Here is a 16,833-nt window from a genome sequence, read left to right as displayed (position 1 = left end):
TACTCGGTCAGATCATTGTCTCAATCTTACAAACGTGCGTAAACAAAATAACCGCATAAGCTACGCGCGACTTCATTAAATTAGAAATAAAAAAACAAACATCAAATACAATAATTATTCAGGCTTACCACTCGAGATGCAGCTCCTGAAAGGTATCAAGTAAGGCTAGTATCGCAACCCTCTTACGCATCAAGCAAGGTGAAAACGAAAACGATGCCATCCGAAATCGGCGATAGAAACTGGGAAACTGGTTGCAATAGGCAGTTCAGGGCAGTTCTCATGAAAGAAATGCAAGAAGGGAATATAAAAGTTCTGAGGCCATAGAGCCTTAATTTACCAATTCATCTTACCATATATGAAATGTAGGGATGTAGAGAAACTACAACTAAACACACAAATACATTAAAGTTAATCTGAGACTCGCTACAAGAAGAATTCCAAAATAATAATAATAATAAAAAGAACAATCAGTGCACCTGGTTTTCTGGCCGGATTTCCCTTACAACGGAATCGTCGAGGTGTAATAGGGAGCTTACGAATCGACGACTTTCGCACGACGCCGCCGCTGGGTCACGTCATAGTTCTTTGTTGCCGTCCTGTAGAAATTTGAATTTACGATTCGTAGTAAAGACGACGACATTGGTGCGCGCGGCAGACAAATTTTCCCGCCGTTTCTGAAGTTTGTTTTCTTCTTTTCACAAGTAAGCTTGTTTGTTCAACCAAAATGTCTAAATTCATAAGAGAAACGAGAGCTCGTATTGCAGACGCTTGTGGAAACAGATTTATAAAGGACCGAGTATTTCACTGTATTTGTACTTTTATGCATTTCGTCAACAAACTCAGAGTTAAGTACGGATTTAGACGAGGCAACAAAGGACGAATGCTTTATATAAGGGCGGGCATTTATAAACTTGCTGAACAGCTGTAGTTACTGTGATGAGATAACCACTTGCAATGGTCTAGTTGTAGCTTTGGTACCATCTTGCCAATATGGTTTCACTCAGTGTTAATTTATGTTTGTCTACAGCTAGCTATGGTGTTCATTCTTCCGGTCGTTACTCCGATGAAAACAGACAAACAAATCGAAAACATATGTAAAGAACATGTGCCTAATGTGATACTTGAATTATCTGGAAAAATCCGCTGAAGTATGTAGGGAAAACTTTGAAAATTAGTCTCACGTCCTGCTTTTTCTAGGACGCCGGCGAATCGCTATCAACAACGGCGTCGACTTTGGTGCGACGCCGGCAAGTACCCAGATAAGCATGCGCAGTAAGCCTGTCACGCAGTCCAACGTCGTCGTCGTGCGAAAGTCGTCAATTCGTAAGCTCCCTAATGAAAAGCGCGGAGCGTTACCATCTTTATAGTAAAAATCAAATGGACGTAGTCCTAAGCAGAATATTTGAAAGGAGGTTACGCGTGTCGGAAGAAAAAACAGAATCCCAGTTTTCGATCACACATATTGTGTTCAAGGTTTGAACATAACTACTTCACAAAACTCAATTACAGAAAATTGGAATAGGTTAAACAGTTTGCACTGATACAAAGCCATCGTCGGTTGCACTCATTTCGTCGCACGAATCCTGCAGCATGGATGCAAATTTAGTAGATGACTGTTGGTGAACAGTTTGATGGCATGTATAACAGCCATACGAGCCATTCTAGCGACAACAACAACAGCAACGAACTTTATTTGCAAAAGCTATTTTTAAGAATCAAAATTACATCACAGGGCAATTACGTTACTTTGATAATACTTTGTCACGAACATCAAAACAAGCAGAAAGCTAAGTAATTAGAGGAGTTCATCAGTTCCCCTCATTGATAACTACTGGGTAATATTTGGAATCAGAGTCTTGACTTTATTCTTTAAAAGTTATCCCCAATCATAGAGTCTGTAGGAGAGTGAAAAAGAAAGTGAACTTCGTCTTCTGTTAGATTGGATCCACAAAAAGAGCAATGCCTATTATCCTTCGTAGTTTGATTTTGTCTTGCTATTTCTATCATTAGTTTGTGGTTGCTTACTCGTATAGTTTCACTAAAGCCCTTTTCCCAGCTGTTCCTCTTGTTAAGCCTAAGTAATCAGAGGTGGTATGATCGGTTTTAAAATGTCTATAAATTCAAGTTTTTGAGAATGTTGAAGGGTGTTTTGCCAATATGAGATATATTCCTGTTTCATTGTACTTACATAGCTTTTTACCATAGCAATATCTAATAAACCAGGGTGAAAGTCAGGAAGGTTAAAATATTCTGACAGTCGTCAAATGAGAGTGGAAGCTATTTTTGCCATAAACTACTTAAATAAATACAGTGTACTATATTTCTGTTATTGCTCTTTTTGCCCAGTTTTTTCACTTTCCACCAAATGATTTTTGGCGGATTTTTAGTATATGTTGTTAAGTAGCCACCCAACAATAAAAGGCGTTGAAAAACATTCTGCTGCTACTGACTAGTTTGATGTTAAACCACAATTTGACTAAACTACTCTGCTTTCAGTCTATTTAATGGTACTGGTGAGTCAGCGCTTACCTAAATCTGCACGAACAAGGTTAAAAGAAAAAATTACCAAAGCAATTAAGACAGATTTTGAGACCCAAGGTCAAGTTTACTTGGCGGAGCATGTATTAATTAGAAACCAGTCCATTTAAGCAAACTCCTTTCCAAAAGTTGTAACTTACCATGCGCCCCACAAAAACTCCTGTTGAATCCCTGTGTGTTTATTGCACGTATATTTTCAGCGTAAGTCCCATGGAACAGCTGCCGTTCGTTGTTTCCTCCATTGTCTTTGTCCATTTTCTGCTTTCGTATCATGTACTGCTTGTAAAGATGGGGATTCTGAACCCGCTCTATTTTCGGGAAATGCATTCCACCAGTGGTTGCTTGAAATTTGCTCACGACATTTTGATACTCAGAGGAGCCTGGGACGAGAGTCACAGTATGTACTGTCATATCAGGGCTTGGCATTGGAGCCAAGGAGATTGGAAGAAAAATTCCTTTGGGAGGAAAAAAAGTTAATCTGAGTTTTACTTCTTAGAAAGAGTGAATATTAACTAATGGAGGATACTGGGCGGTAGAAAAATGTCTCGATCATCCATGACGAATTTCAATACAGGAATCTACCATGTCTAAAGCTATGGACTGATATAATGATACAGAAGTTTTGAGTAGAGTTGTTGTTATATACCTCACGGAGTCAAAAGGATTGTGGTTAGGCATGTGGAACATTCCCGGGACCCCCGTATCCCTTAGAATTCTCCCAAAATCAAGTTGATGGTGTTTTGTGAGCCCGTTAGCAACCCTGAAGGAAAAAAAAACAAGGCACACCCTATCATCTTACGAGACAAGAAGGAGGCACATGAATCACTGATTGGTATCAAAATAATATCGTAACATTTCGTAACATCATCCTTAACCTTGAGGGCTAGAAAAATACCCCCCCCCCCCCCCCTTAAAATCATTGCGCTCCCCCACTGGCCCTTAAATACTAGATTTAAAAAAGGAACTCAGGAGGCCCTGGGATGATAAAGTTTCTTTGTAACGAAAAAAAAATTGAATTCCGGTGAGGAATGTTAAGTCTGCAGAGACGTTACATTTTGAGATGATTAACATGACAGCACAGTAGCTCCAAAGGCCGATCGCAAAGGTCTTTGGCGCATTTTCTGTGTCCATTATTTCTTTTTCATTGACATCGAATTTTCCGAAGAGGTTTTTGCCTGTCATTTCATGCTGAAACAAACTGATTTCCAATATCTTCTATGTTCAGTTTGTTAGTTATTTCCTTGTGAACGTGGATAATCATGCAGTGATTCAATCTTTCTTGCGATCTGAGGCTGAGTGCGCACTCACATTCGTGGTAGGTACCACAAGAGGTAACTTCAGAAGAGTTAAAAACTGACCGCTGCACTGGAGAGGTTTCTCGGATATGCCACTTCAACGTGCAATCCAAAGTCTGTCTCAGCACCAAGCTGCTTGGCAAGCGCTCTGAGAGTTTCACGGTAGCTATGGCAACAGCGAATATTGCGCTCCAAGTCGGAAAGATTATGACTAATCACGAAAAACCATATAAAATGCCAACTGCCGTTTTGTTCACAATTTTCCGCCATTTTGTGCCCAATAAAATCTTGACGTCACAGGCACCCCCAAATTTGGGTGTTCTCTGTTGAAGCAAAGCGACGGTCATGTTCCGTCATTATTAAGGATCAAAACTTGTCACTGGCTGATGAGGGGATTTTTAAGACTATGGAGTAACAAAAGACTTGCAGGCGATGAAAAGATCAGTCTTGACTTTATTTCTTACCAGTGGTCAATGTTTCTCCGTAGTCTTAAATATCCTCTCATCAGCAAGCGACATACAAGTTTTGATCCTCAATAATGACGAACATGACCGTTGCTTCGCTTCAACAGTAAAATATCTAACCCACACAGTAATACTTCCAAATTAAGAACGAAACTAAACGGGACAAAACTTATTCTTCTACTGTATTTTTTGATGCTCAGTTATCTGAAAAAAAATGCAATTGACTGAAATAAGAGCTGTACGTCTAGGGAAGTCTTACACCGTAATTTTCAAGGAGTTGTAATAACTTCTCTAGTGGGGCTAATGTAACTCGTTATAGTGGAGTTCTTTTAACTCCAAAAAGGAGTTTAAAGAACTCTTTTTGAGGAGTAAAAGTTACCCCAGATATTGAGGAGTTAAAATAACCCCCAAAAAGGATTTATCCCGTACCTAAAAGTTTTACTCCACTTTCAGAGTTAAGTTAACTCTAAAAAGAGTAAAAACAACCCATGTAAGGAGTAAAAATAACCCCATTTCGGAGCTATTTTAACTCCAGACTGGGAGTGAAAAAAACTCTTTTTCAGGAGTAAAAATGACCCCAAATTCGGAGTTAAATTAGGAGTTAAAGGACCCCCCGAAAAGGGGTTATCCTGTACCTAAAATTCTTACTCCATTTTTGGAGTTCTAATAACTCCCTAAAAATTATGGTGTAGAAGCAAACCAATGACGTAAATGAAAAACTGAAAGGAAAGCCACTGTTGAAAATGAAATGAAACTAAAAATAATGAAAACTTAATGAAATAATGAAAACTGGTTAACTCAGAACTGTTCTATCAGTATGCACTAACCTTCTTCAGCTCCCCTGGCCTTTCTGGAAAGTTTAATAGTCTCACCATTCTGCATTCCGTGGCCAGTTTTAGCTTGTAAATTCATAACAAAGTCACCTGCTTGTAAAGATATCCTTATTGTGGATTGTTTCTTGCTGTACGCCATCTCAAGCTTTCCATTTGTCTTCGGACTAAACAATTTTTTTTTACCATGTATTTCATAACTCCATTGTACGTTTTTTGAAACCATCATCGTCTGTTCGTCTTCCTGTATCTTCTTGTTTTTCCAGTAAATAGTGTGCCATATCTTCCCGACCATCCCTAGCACTTCAAGAGGATCACCTCGTACCACTATGCAATCTACATCATCCTCGATTTCGAGTCTGACGTCACGCTGTTGGGCTTTTCTTCTCAGCATGTTAATCTGCTTTCGCGTCAATTTACGGACGGTTTCGTTTTTGATTTTTTGAGTGGTGCAAGCTTTAGAGAAACCTTTCTTCAAACTTTCCACAGCTTTGCTTACACTCTCCTTATCCTTTCCTGTGACAAAAATTTTCACAGAATAGTCGCCTGTTGAACTCAAAATTTTTTCACTATTTCTCGTCAGCTTAACAGCTTTACAAAAGGAATCAGTTTGCTGCTCGTTCGTATTCTGGACTACCTCCCGCTGTTGCGCTTGCAAAAAATCCGAAACCATTTGATCTTGAAAGACCACAAAGCTCAGATGGCGAACGTTTTTACATATTTTGCTGAACGAATCCAGTGCTTTGAATGTTACTTGTGCAGAGTCTGACGCAGACAAATTAAATCCACCAGTGCCAACGCTTGGTATTGAGACCGTTTGAAGATTGTTTTGATCCGCCAGGCGAAGGCCTTCTTCCAGACATGCCTGGAGGTGAATCTTATCTTGGGACCCTGAAAGTAAGAATTTCAAAATCGACATAAAAAACTAAAGGATCGCCCTTACAATAAAATAGCTAAAGAGTTGGCAAAGATCAATTGGAGCACTGAAATTATTCACAAAGAAAATGCAACAATTTCACTTAAAACTAAAAAAGTAGTATCTCAGCTGACGAAGAACGTAAAAAGGGCTTTAATTTTAGATCAACATCTATTTTTTTTATTAGGTCATAATTGGGGGAAGGCCGTATTTATATGGTTCTTTGGTAAAACAACTATGTCATGTTTCCATAGTCGATAATATGTTGTGCGTCAGGTCAGCAACGTCACTTGGAACCATTGTTTTTCTTAATAGGACGACCTACTAAAGAACATTAAACGAACCTGGAATTATGTGAATTATATGACGTGCTGCGATGTTTCCTCCACTAGTCATTACCGCTGTCCCAGGTGGTTGCTCACCATATTGACTGCATTCTTGTTGGATCTGTGGGCCGCCAGCTTTTAAGATGGCTTTGCTTAGTTCACCAGCGTGGCTCAAGTTCATATCCCTGCTGTTGATGTTTATAATGGCGTCTGTGCTCTCTTTTGTCAAATCGCCTTTTATAACTTGAATAGGCAATGAACAGACAGGTTGTCTCTGTTTCTCTTGTTGAAATACCTGAGGCCGAGAAGCTCTGTGCTTGGATTGCAAGGCAGCCATCTCTTGCGCAAACGCAAAGATAAGTACTTTATCTTGCTGAAACACCACAAATCGAATATCTTTCACTGCAGATGAAGTATTTGTTTGGCAAAAGTTGATGGTTTCCTCTAACATGATCCTGGAAGCTGTGGCAGGAGGAAACCTGAGGTTTCCAGTGCCTATGACTGGAAATGCTATTGATTCTCCTCCAAGCTCATCAGCCTTCTGTAGACATTTTTGGACGATGCCTCGTAAGACCTAAAATACAACTTTTAAAGTGAATTCAGGGGCGGTTAAAGGTTAAAAATATAACTACTTTTATAACGACTGGCTGAAACACTTCCTTCTAAAGGTTGATGAATAAAAATTACCTTGACTACCTAAAGTGGGAATATAATCTAGTTCTAATAGCCGAGTATTCCGACAAAAATTCTGCGAACAAACTACATTGCAAGCAGGGTGGTTTATTTGGGCTGTCATTGTGGCTTTGTAAGGATGACAAGCAATGCAGACTAGAATGATTTATGAAGATTATTTCTTTTTTTATTTAGTGACACAGGCGACTCAAAAAAGCAGGTTATCCCAATTAGATTTGAAGTCTTGACCTTCTGGTTATTATGATGCTCTACCATTGAGCTATAGAAAACTATGGGGCTAAAGTCATCAACTAAGTGTAATAAGTTTGAGTGCCAATTATATCACTTACCAGCTCCCCCGTTCCACCATGCCACTTGGAACAGTTTACATGGATCACGTGATCACAGGCCAGCTTCCCTGATCCACGAGTAACTGTGATGTCACCAGTGTTTGGAGTTACCAAGTTTTGCCTCATTGCCTGCCCACCCGCACAGACGATAGCCTGGGAGCATGCACCTTGTGAACTGACCAGAATGTTAGCCTGCAATTGAATTAAAATTGGCTTCAGTTCTATTCAACAATTGTGACTTAACTACGCGGTCTTTTTTGGACGCTTGATGCTGTTTCATGTGGGTTGGGCTTTGCCACAGTTCGACGTTAGTTTTTGACTATAAAAGAGGCATTTGGTTGTGTCACAAAACAGTGTTTTTCTAAATAAGGGGGAAAACGTGCAAAATGGCAGGACCCAGATAAGAAACGGGTAAACCATTTCTCTTGTACGGTCCGGCTCTCGTTATGAGTGATTAAGACGGAATCCTTCAGGAAATTGCATTACAATTTTTAATGCAATACCTTCCTTTAAAATCAATGGCGGCGTTTTCGACATAGCAAAAAAGTAATCAAAAGATTATTATCCTTTTTTGATCAAAAAGAAGGCTTGTCTCCCAAATTATGCACAAAAACTGAAGTTGGATTTTAATCTATTTAATGACGATCTCAGAAAGGCATTTCTCTTGCCCATTCTATCGTGTTTGAACCTTATGTCAAAGTCTTTCAATTTAAAATACTTAATTCTATACTTTTTACCAACTCAAAGTTGTTCAAGATTGGGTACAGGACAGACAACTTGTGCTCTTTTAGCAAAAGGAAATCAGAAACTATTAGACATTTCTTTTGGGATTGCCCTTATTCGAATTCATGCTGGAAATGTGTTGAATCATATTATTTTGGGTTGCGAAAACAACTAGTTCACCTAACATTAAAGGAAATTTGGATCGGCTTTTTATCTTCTGAATGCCCCTTGCTTAATTATCTTATACTTATAGGGAAAATATATTTATGGAGTTGCAGAAGGAATGAACTACTCCCAACCATAAACAGTTTTATAGTTAGAATAAACGGTAAATATGAAATAGAAAAAAATATTTTCACTAAGAATAAGAATTTACAAAAATTAATGGACAAATGGACTTTGTAATCTAGGTAGTTTTTCATCTTTTGAAAAAAATGATTAGTTTCTTCTTTTTTGAATAGCACTTGTAAATAACAGTAGGCATTACCTTGTGTGTAATTGTGAAATTGCACGTGTGCTTAGGTGTGTAGTAAGTTTGTGCATGTATGCTTTGTGATAATAATTGTAATTGTTGTACTTTGGAATAGCAATTGAAATAAAAAAAAAAATCCTTCAGGAAATTGAGTAATTTCAATTTTTAATGGACAAAAACGTTGTACCAGAATAATTAAAACAATATTGCATTCTATTTGCATTTTTCAAGGGCTATAGATATAATTGATTATCTGTAATAACACCAAAGTCTATTTGTCATGGGAGCCCGAGAAAATAAATATCAAATTTCACAAAAATTGTGAAAACACAGGTGAAATTCTGAAAATTTCAGGTGGAAGATATCATTTTCTGAAATTTGACATAAATCAATCTCGTTCCCAGAGGCTGCGATCCTTTTGGTCAGCGACAGGAATCGGTGGGATTGGGACCACTGGCCAGATGGGATTTTGAGTCCGCAAATCGTGCATTTCCGGTTACACTTCGCAGAAGATGGCGGAGAGAAGTGGTCCAGATAAGGCGTGAAATATGGATAACAGAAAGTTGGAAAAGCAAATATTACACTCAAACAGAAACAAGAAGGGATCCTGAATATAATCGCTTTGAAGCAAAAAGATGTAATGAGCAGTGAATATTTTACGAGGACTTCTCTGTATTTGTTCAGATTGAAAATATTTGAATGGGTTAAATTTCATAAAAGACATTTACATCAAATTTAGGCAAAATAAACGTTCGTAACTGCCTCGAGTGTGAATTCACGGCTCATCATTACGTATGCAAGAATGCAGACTGACTGAGATGAATCTGAAAACTGATTCAACTTTCGAATAATAAATTCATTAATGTAATCTTGGGGGATACGCATGACTTAGCTTGACTGTAAAGGAAACGACGTTTTAAAGCAAAACAGAGCACTCAACGACACAACGAAGAGGATAAATTTTATTTTGTCACCCAAGCACAGACCACTATATCTTTTTCTCGAAGAAATCAGTGAGTTTTTTATACTATATAGTAGAATGCATTGAACGTAACATACCTGCTGCGTTTTGATGTTTCCAGGTTTCCACGAAATTTTGTGACCACTTCCTGTAACAAGGGTGGAAGAATCAGTGCTGGTCACTATATTATTCATATTCTCTTCATTCTTATCGCCAACCTCACCAATATCATCATCATCATCAGCAGCAGCACCATCATGGTCGTCGTCGTCGTCGCTGTCTTCATTGCCTGGCTTCGCAATTGCTTCTGTGACAGTGGGCATCTCATCTTTTTTCTGGACATGGATAACACATGCGTGATTCTTCTCCACAGAACTTACAAGCAGGTCACCGTTTCCGCTGGCAAAAAAATTTCTCAGGCCTGGCTGCTTCACATTTAAAGTTTCACATTCGGTACTATGTTCAAGAGCTTCTAACTTACTTTTCGCACGTTTTATCCCCTCTTTGTTTCCCCAAATGACAAAATCATCGTCACCTTTTCCTGTTTGAATCTTGACTTCATGGCGGAGTTGAACTTCAATTGAAGACAGGTCATCTTGACGAAGCTCAGAGAGATATTTTCGGACTAATTTAGAAGAACATTTCATTTGCTCTTCTCGTATGCAGTTGGTATCTAGGCACGCAGTTACAGTCTTAATTGCTTCTAAGACATCTTCCCGAAACCCAGATACGTAGGTATCATTCCAGTTGTTCCCATGAACTGGGACGGCTGAGCTGGCGTTGAGTTGCTCACAAAGTTGGTACCATTCTGTGGTTTTCAATAGCTGGCGACCGTTGCCGTCCTTCAGAACTTTCTCCTCCAATGTCAACTCACTTACAAGACTGGCAGCCTTGACCGCATGCGCTGCTGACGTGCCGATGATCCAAGCCTCGCTATCGATCACGAAAACAGCCTCCACGTTGTATTTTTGTAATTCACATTTGACTTTTTCCAGCCCTTCATCTAAAGACAAAATTTTCAAAATGTTTTTTGACAGGCTTAATTTCCTTTCAACCATGCCCGAAATTTGTTCGTTGAATTTCGTGGTCACTTCTAAGAGCAATGGTTGTGGGCCTTCAAAATAGATTTCCTCTGCTTCAGTGTCTAATTTTATCTCCAGTTCTTTGTTTTTTTCTGTAAGCTTTTCCAGCAACCGGATCTTCTTTAACAAAGTTAAATGTTCCAAAGAAACCTTTTCCGTTTTCGCCACATACGTTTTTCTGGTTTCCTTCTGGTATATTTCCTCTAATTTTGCTTTTAATTTCTCTTTTAAATCTTCTGTATCTGAAGCCAGGGACACAATTCTGACAACGAAAGAATCATCGATTATTTTAACCAGTGGAGATTGAACTCCAAAACAAGCGCGGATACTTGGCAACTGAGCTTTCACGGCTTCCCAGAAATCTTTGCTCACCTCAACGTCTTGCTTTTTAAGTTTGCCAAGCCATTTTTGTACTTCCTCTATACATTCAGACCCCCCTGAGGCACTATTATCCTCTCCGTGATACAATAGAACGGCTATACTGCGGTTCATCTTCCAGTTAATTTCACTTTTCTTCGTGGCCAACACTGCCTTAAGTTGGTCATAAAGTGAGGTTGCTGTGACGTATTCCATTACATCCGGGTCTACAACCATGTAGAGCCGCTTTGCTTTGGGCCTGGACCGCTGACTCAATGATGTGCTATGCCTGTTGTCCACAGTCGTTCCCACGTCAGTCTCGGCAAATGCATGGTCATCGTCTTCAGATGAATCACTAAAGATTCTGACTGTCAGTTGAGCCTTGTTTAGGACATGTGGTTTTTCATGCTGCCCGGCTAAGACTCTTTGAACATCTATTATTAAAAAGTAAAGACAGGCTTAATTCAACTAACCCTCTTTCTTCTACAGAGCGACGAGAAAATGTAAGAATTTTTGCTTTGGTGGTCTAAAGAAATTTAAAATTCAAGTGCGCTCTTTTAATGACAAAGGGTAAAGGTATATTTATGGAACGTTTGAATTCATACCGGTTAAACACTGAAACACTAAGGCTAATTATAACCAGAAATCTTTCAAATTGTTTATAAGTGCATCACGTGACCAGCCACACCCTGTTTTATCGAGAAATCCTTTGGGTCAAAATGCCCACTATGTAGAGGTCAAATCTTTTTCCTTTTGTAGGTCCAGACAGTGGCTACAAATTATAGTCTTCTTGTAAAAACAGTCAGAATGAGACGAGATCATTTAACGTAATTCTCCTAACGAACATTTTAGTTAGGGGGGCACTGGCACTAGTGAATTAATATCAATTCCACCACAAATTGCAACAATTCGAACCATTCCAAGCTGATTTGAAAGACACTTTCTAGGGTCAATGTTCAGTATGATAAAGACGAACTGGAGTAACTCGTTTAACAAGTGGTGGGCATCGTTGGTTGAAACTTTCGAACGATAGAGGGCGTGGTCGATCACCTGTCCTGGTAGTTTGGATTTTTTTCAAAATTTTATGTTTAGTTCATTCATCAATCATTAAAATCGTTTAACAATGGTCTTTCGAAAATGTGCGGAAAAATCACAAATGACCTAGAATCAGGCCTTAATCTTCTTGAAAGGCTCTTGCACACGAAACTCGCGACGATGAAATTGGGACCTTTGCAGGGCCCGTTCCCCTCGTCTCATCCTTCTATTTAATTTTATTAAAATCTGATAAATACAGTAAAGTAGAAGAAGAATATCTTGAATTGAAATCGACTAAACGTTTGAATCGTTTTGATGTCAAACTGATGTCAAATGCAATAATTTTCAATGAAATTACGGACTATGGTTACTTTTGTGTAGAGTAACCAAAGAAAACAAATGAAAAGGAGTATGGACTTGTGAAACGGCCACAGTTCAATATATTGTTCAACCGTGATGATAATAGTCGTGACCATGAAAATGATCTCATCTATCATTAATTTAGACTGGTAAAAATGACCCTCGGTTACCGTCAAAAGCACATTGAATGATTGAGTAGCCGCAAAAGATGATTTTTAACTTAGTAAGAAATTTAGCTCTCCCAAAACTATCCCCGACGGTTTTCGGAGAACACCTATTACAGGGGACCAATGTAAGGCGAAACACGAAGCTATTTCGGCAAGCAATTACACTCAATTGTGACTAAAGTTTTGCTTTTACGCATCTTCACTCTTCCCACCTCCACTCTTTCAGTACGGTCGACTCACACAGCCCACAACTAATCTCTTTGGCTCAAACTTACAGTCTTCTCCTTTATTTACTATCGTATAACTACCTTTATCCATTCCCTTTGACGGGCTTTGGGCTGATCCCATTCCTCCCTGGTCGTGTCCCCTTTTAAGGTTACTGCCAGACCCTCCTGGATATAGATTCCCTTGGCCACATCTGTTTGGACCAACTTCTTCTTTATCACCTAAATCAAGATCGTCAAAGGACCTACATATTTCATTTATCTTATCTGCGGGATACACTGGATGTTCATGTGTCCCGTCATGACCTGGGCCACCCCTTCCTCGTGCTCGTCTTGATTTATCTCTTCCTTGTCCTGTTTGAGTGAATGGCGATTGGCCATCGTCTTGAAAAAATGAATTCCTTTGATAAAAGTTGTCTTCATGTTCTACTCCTCGGTGAGCATTTCCCTTCGGTTTGGCTGGACTACATTGTCCCCTCTAGTTACCACGTCCCCGCTGACTCTGAAACATGTGGTCATTTAAAGGAACGCCGTAACCGAGCTCGTGCGCCACATTCTCGCCGTATTTTTGGTTATCTCCTTGACCCTGGTCAAACCCGCCGCCCAGTATCCGTGCTTCACATCTACAGGCTAGTTCTACTTGTATTGCATCACGATCTGGGAAGACCTTGTTTTCACACATTAGTTTGGGTTCGTTTATATCAAAACTATTTTTTCTCAACAGGTAAACATTATTCTCCCCTCTTCCATTTCCGTCCTTTGTTTCATTTTGATTTTCAATTTTCAATTTTCTTGTTACTCCGATTTTCCTTCTACTTTCCTGGTTATTCTGCGACTCGGTCATTTCGATCCTCCCTTTCTTGTTTTCTGACCTAGCAAAATTGTCTGGAGCACCCCGAGCAATAGGTCCATTGTTTGCGGGAAGTTTGATAAAGTCCTGTGAATTTCCCATGCCCTGAAATTCTTGTAACGTCTGTCTTGCTTTGTTGAAGTCTCCTTTAACATCATCGCGACAAAGGACTCTTTTGATAAGAACTGTTGGTACACTGGAGAAAAGTTCTTCTAGCTTTTTTAGCTTTTTCTCCATATTTTCAAGATTCTCCTCTTCTTCGGTTTTACTGGAAGAAGCTGTATCCATTGTAAAGTTGTTCTCTTCGCCGTCGTTGCGTCTCGATCTTGCTTTTACACATACGTTATCCTCTACGTCTACAAAGTGTCTGTTATCAAAATCCTCTTCTTCGTGGACCCCACTATCCTTTTCGTTTTTTTCGTCGTAAAAGCTTTTGCCTTCTGTAAGGTGAAAAACATTGCACATAATATACTGAAGTTTTCTGCATTTCCCCAAATCCTTAAATTGACTGGAGTTATTATAAATACCTAAATGGGGCCCGTATTTTGGGGACAACGCACTTAAACTAATCGTTTAAAAAGAATATCCTCAAAACACAATTTACTTCTTGCGACCGAAATCCCCTCCCACCCCCCGACATGCTAATACCACTAATTGTTTTTGCATAAATGGCTTATTTTTGTTAAACTTTTGAAAGTTATCAAGTGGTCTAATTAAAGAGTAAAATAGACTCCATCTCTTGTAATAAGCCCTTGTCATTAGGGAGTGCCTTAAAATAATGAAATTTAATTTACCCCTACTCTATAGTATTTGAGGGCACACGAAAGCCAATGTGGCCTGAAGCGAACAGCAGAAACAAGTACTAAATTGAACAATAACTGAAGAATGCTATCACAACAGGAGCAATCCAGTTAAGTACAAGCGTGGCAGAGACATTAAACGCTGAACTGCCAATTTCAGTGCTCAATCTGGCCGCTTTGTCAATGCGCCTATACCAAGCCCCTACCTCTACCTCAGTTAAAGGAAGAAAGTAAGTAAACTTCTACGCTTTCCACATTTTCGTTTCAAACCAAAATCAAAATCAGTGACAAACGCATTCATTTAGTAGATCGTGTATGTAACACTTAATGCGGCTCATGAAATTATTATTAACTGCCTAGAAACAGTCCTGGTGCGTAGTCAACTATAAATGTTCAATATGAATGTATTCACGCTCGACTGAGAATTTGTTCAAGCAAAAGTGCGTGGTGACGAAATGGTTTTAGTGTATAATAAGATTCATGAATTTAAGTATTCTTGGAGCTATAACGACTTTGAAGGTATTAAACTAAAGTTAATACGAACTATGGATTGCATGTTTGCACCTGCAGACTCTACGTGCCTCCCTGCCACCGCCAAAACAATACTGAAAGTCTTACTTCCTCATCTTTTATTTTAATTATATTGGCATCATTTTGTGTATATTGTAAAGAAGTTTGGTCACATTATTCGCCTTTTTTACCCTTTTCCAATTGGTAATGTCAACGCGTGTTTAAATTCAATTTTATTATGTTTCCTTGTGTTGGTCAGTTATCTTTCAGTGTAACTATACCTGCTCAACTCAGAAGCTGTCTAGGTCTGTACGGTCAATATTAATAATGCTGAAAAGCTACACATGATTGAAGTGGACGTAGAAATTATCGGGGCGTAGAAACGAAATATTACAAAACCAAACGTGAGCTTAAAATAGAGTTGGGTGAACGCGACAAACGAACTAGGTTGTAATACGCAGATTTTTTGATACTCCATGACTTGACTGGTTATGCCAAGCTGATGTCTCCTTTACCAACTTGCAAGGAAACCTGATTTATTACAAACTTTGCAATTAATAACTATATTTAGTAATATTTAGGGGCCTAGCCACTCGAATTTGACTTTACTGACCAAATTCATCACTATCCATTTCTCCTTTTTTGCGGAACAGCTAGTGAATTAGCGGCAGTCCTGTAAAGTAGAGGAATAAGCCTTAGTTCTTGTCACTAGAATAACCTACGACTGACTGCCATTATAGAAGTCATCATATAACAGCTTTTAATGACAAGCGTTGAGTTTTGAAGGATACGGAAGTTGGCAGTGACACATGACTAAATACGTAACTAGTAAGAACGCTACAAACAAACCGTATTTAAGGCTGGAAGACGACATCCGACACGTACTACTGACAAAATTTACCCTTTTACTGATATTCTGCAAAGGCTGGCATGGATCACCTTGCTCTGAAACAAATCAAAAGCGCAGAGAATTGAACAAAGTGCTAACAGCACTAAAACCAAACGTGTGACCACTTTTAATTAATTCCCTTTTCTTACAGCACCTATCCAATGGGAAGGCGAGGAGGTAGAATAAAGGAACAAGTGATACATCTATAATCAATGCCGCCTGTTTACATGGAGGTGGGGGACCCCAGGTAGGTGAGGTAACCCGCTTAGGTGGGGTAATGGAGTCTTAGGTCTAGGTCACTCGTTTGTCCATATAATCTCTCATTTTAATTTGATCACGTTTACATGATAGGTAGGGTGACCTGCCATATTTTAAACAGGCCCTAAAAGTCATAATTAACTGGAGTATTTTGAATTTGCAAAATAGACGACACTGAGAAAAGCGACATCGGGTTGCCGTAAAATCCAGTAATAAATTATGTAAATCTACTTTGGAAACCCGACGGTCGCGACTAAAGAAAGAGGGTCTTAATGTGGTTAACCGATAGGCGTAAAAAGGCCAAACATTTAGCCTTAAAAATTGAAAAATTTTAACCGTTAGCCGTAAATAGGGTAAAAAAGGGAATTTACTGTAAAAGAAATTGTTCCCTAGATTTGTTAATTTTAAGGAAGGTGCTAAACAACAATTCCCTGTTTTTCTCTCACGCTAAGGTAGACATTGCCATGCCTAGTCCCTGTTCGTCGTCTTCCCACGCAATCTCGGGTGAAGGCATTTCGGTGGAGCGGCGTATCTGAGAAAAAAACTCGCTCAGACCACTTGACCCGAAGCGCATTAATGACGCCTATGGACAAGGCAACGCCAGACAGTCCAGTTTCTGTACAGTCCTTCGCTATCATTAAAAACACTGGACACGGAAATTTTGTTATTGGCCGTTTTCAAGCTAGAGCAAGAAATGGATTATCCGTCTAAGACTAGCCTGTGCACAGTCGCCCCCTCTACCACAGATACCCCT

General features: G+C 39.2%; 1 pseudogene; it reads right to left on the bottom strand.

Moving 5' to 3' along the window:
* LOC140945194 (uncharacterized) overlaps positions 1-14,087 on the bottom strand; it is a 34,839-nt pseudogene extending 20,752 nt beyond the window's left edge.
* Between the last annotated feature and the right edge of the window lie 2,746 nt (positions 14,088-16,833).

Source organism: Porites lutea, chromosome 8, assembly GCF_958299795.1.
Source record: "Porites lutea chromosome 8, jaPorLute2.1, whole genome shotgun sequence".
NCBI classification, from domain to species: Eukaryota; Metazoa; Cnidaria; class Anthozoa; order Scleractinia; family Poritidae; genus Porites; species Porites lutea.
Note: the sequence above shows the minus strand (reverse complement) of the source record. Positions and strands in the feature narration are given on the sequence as shown.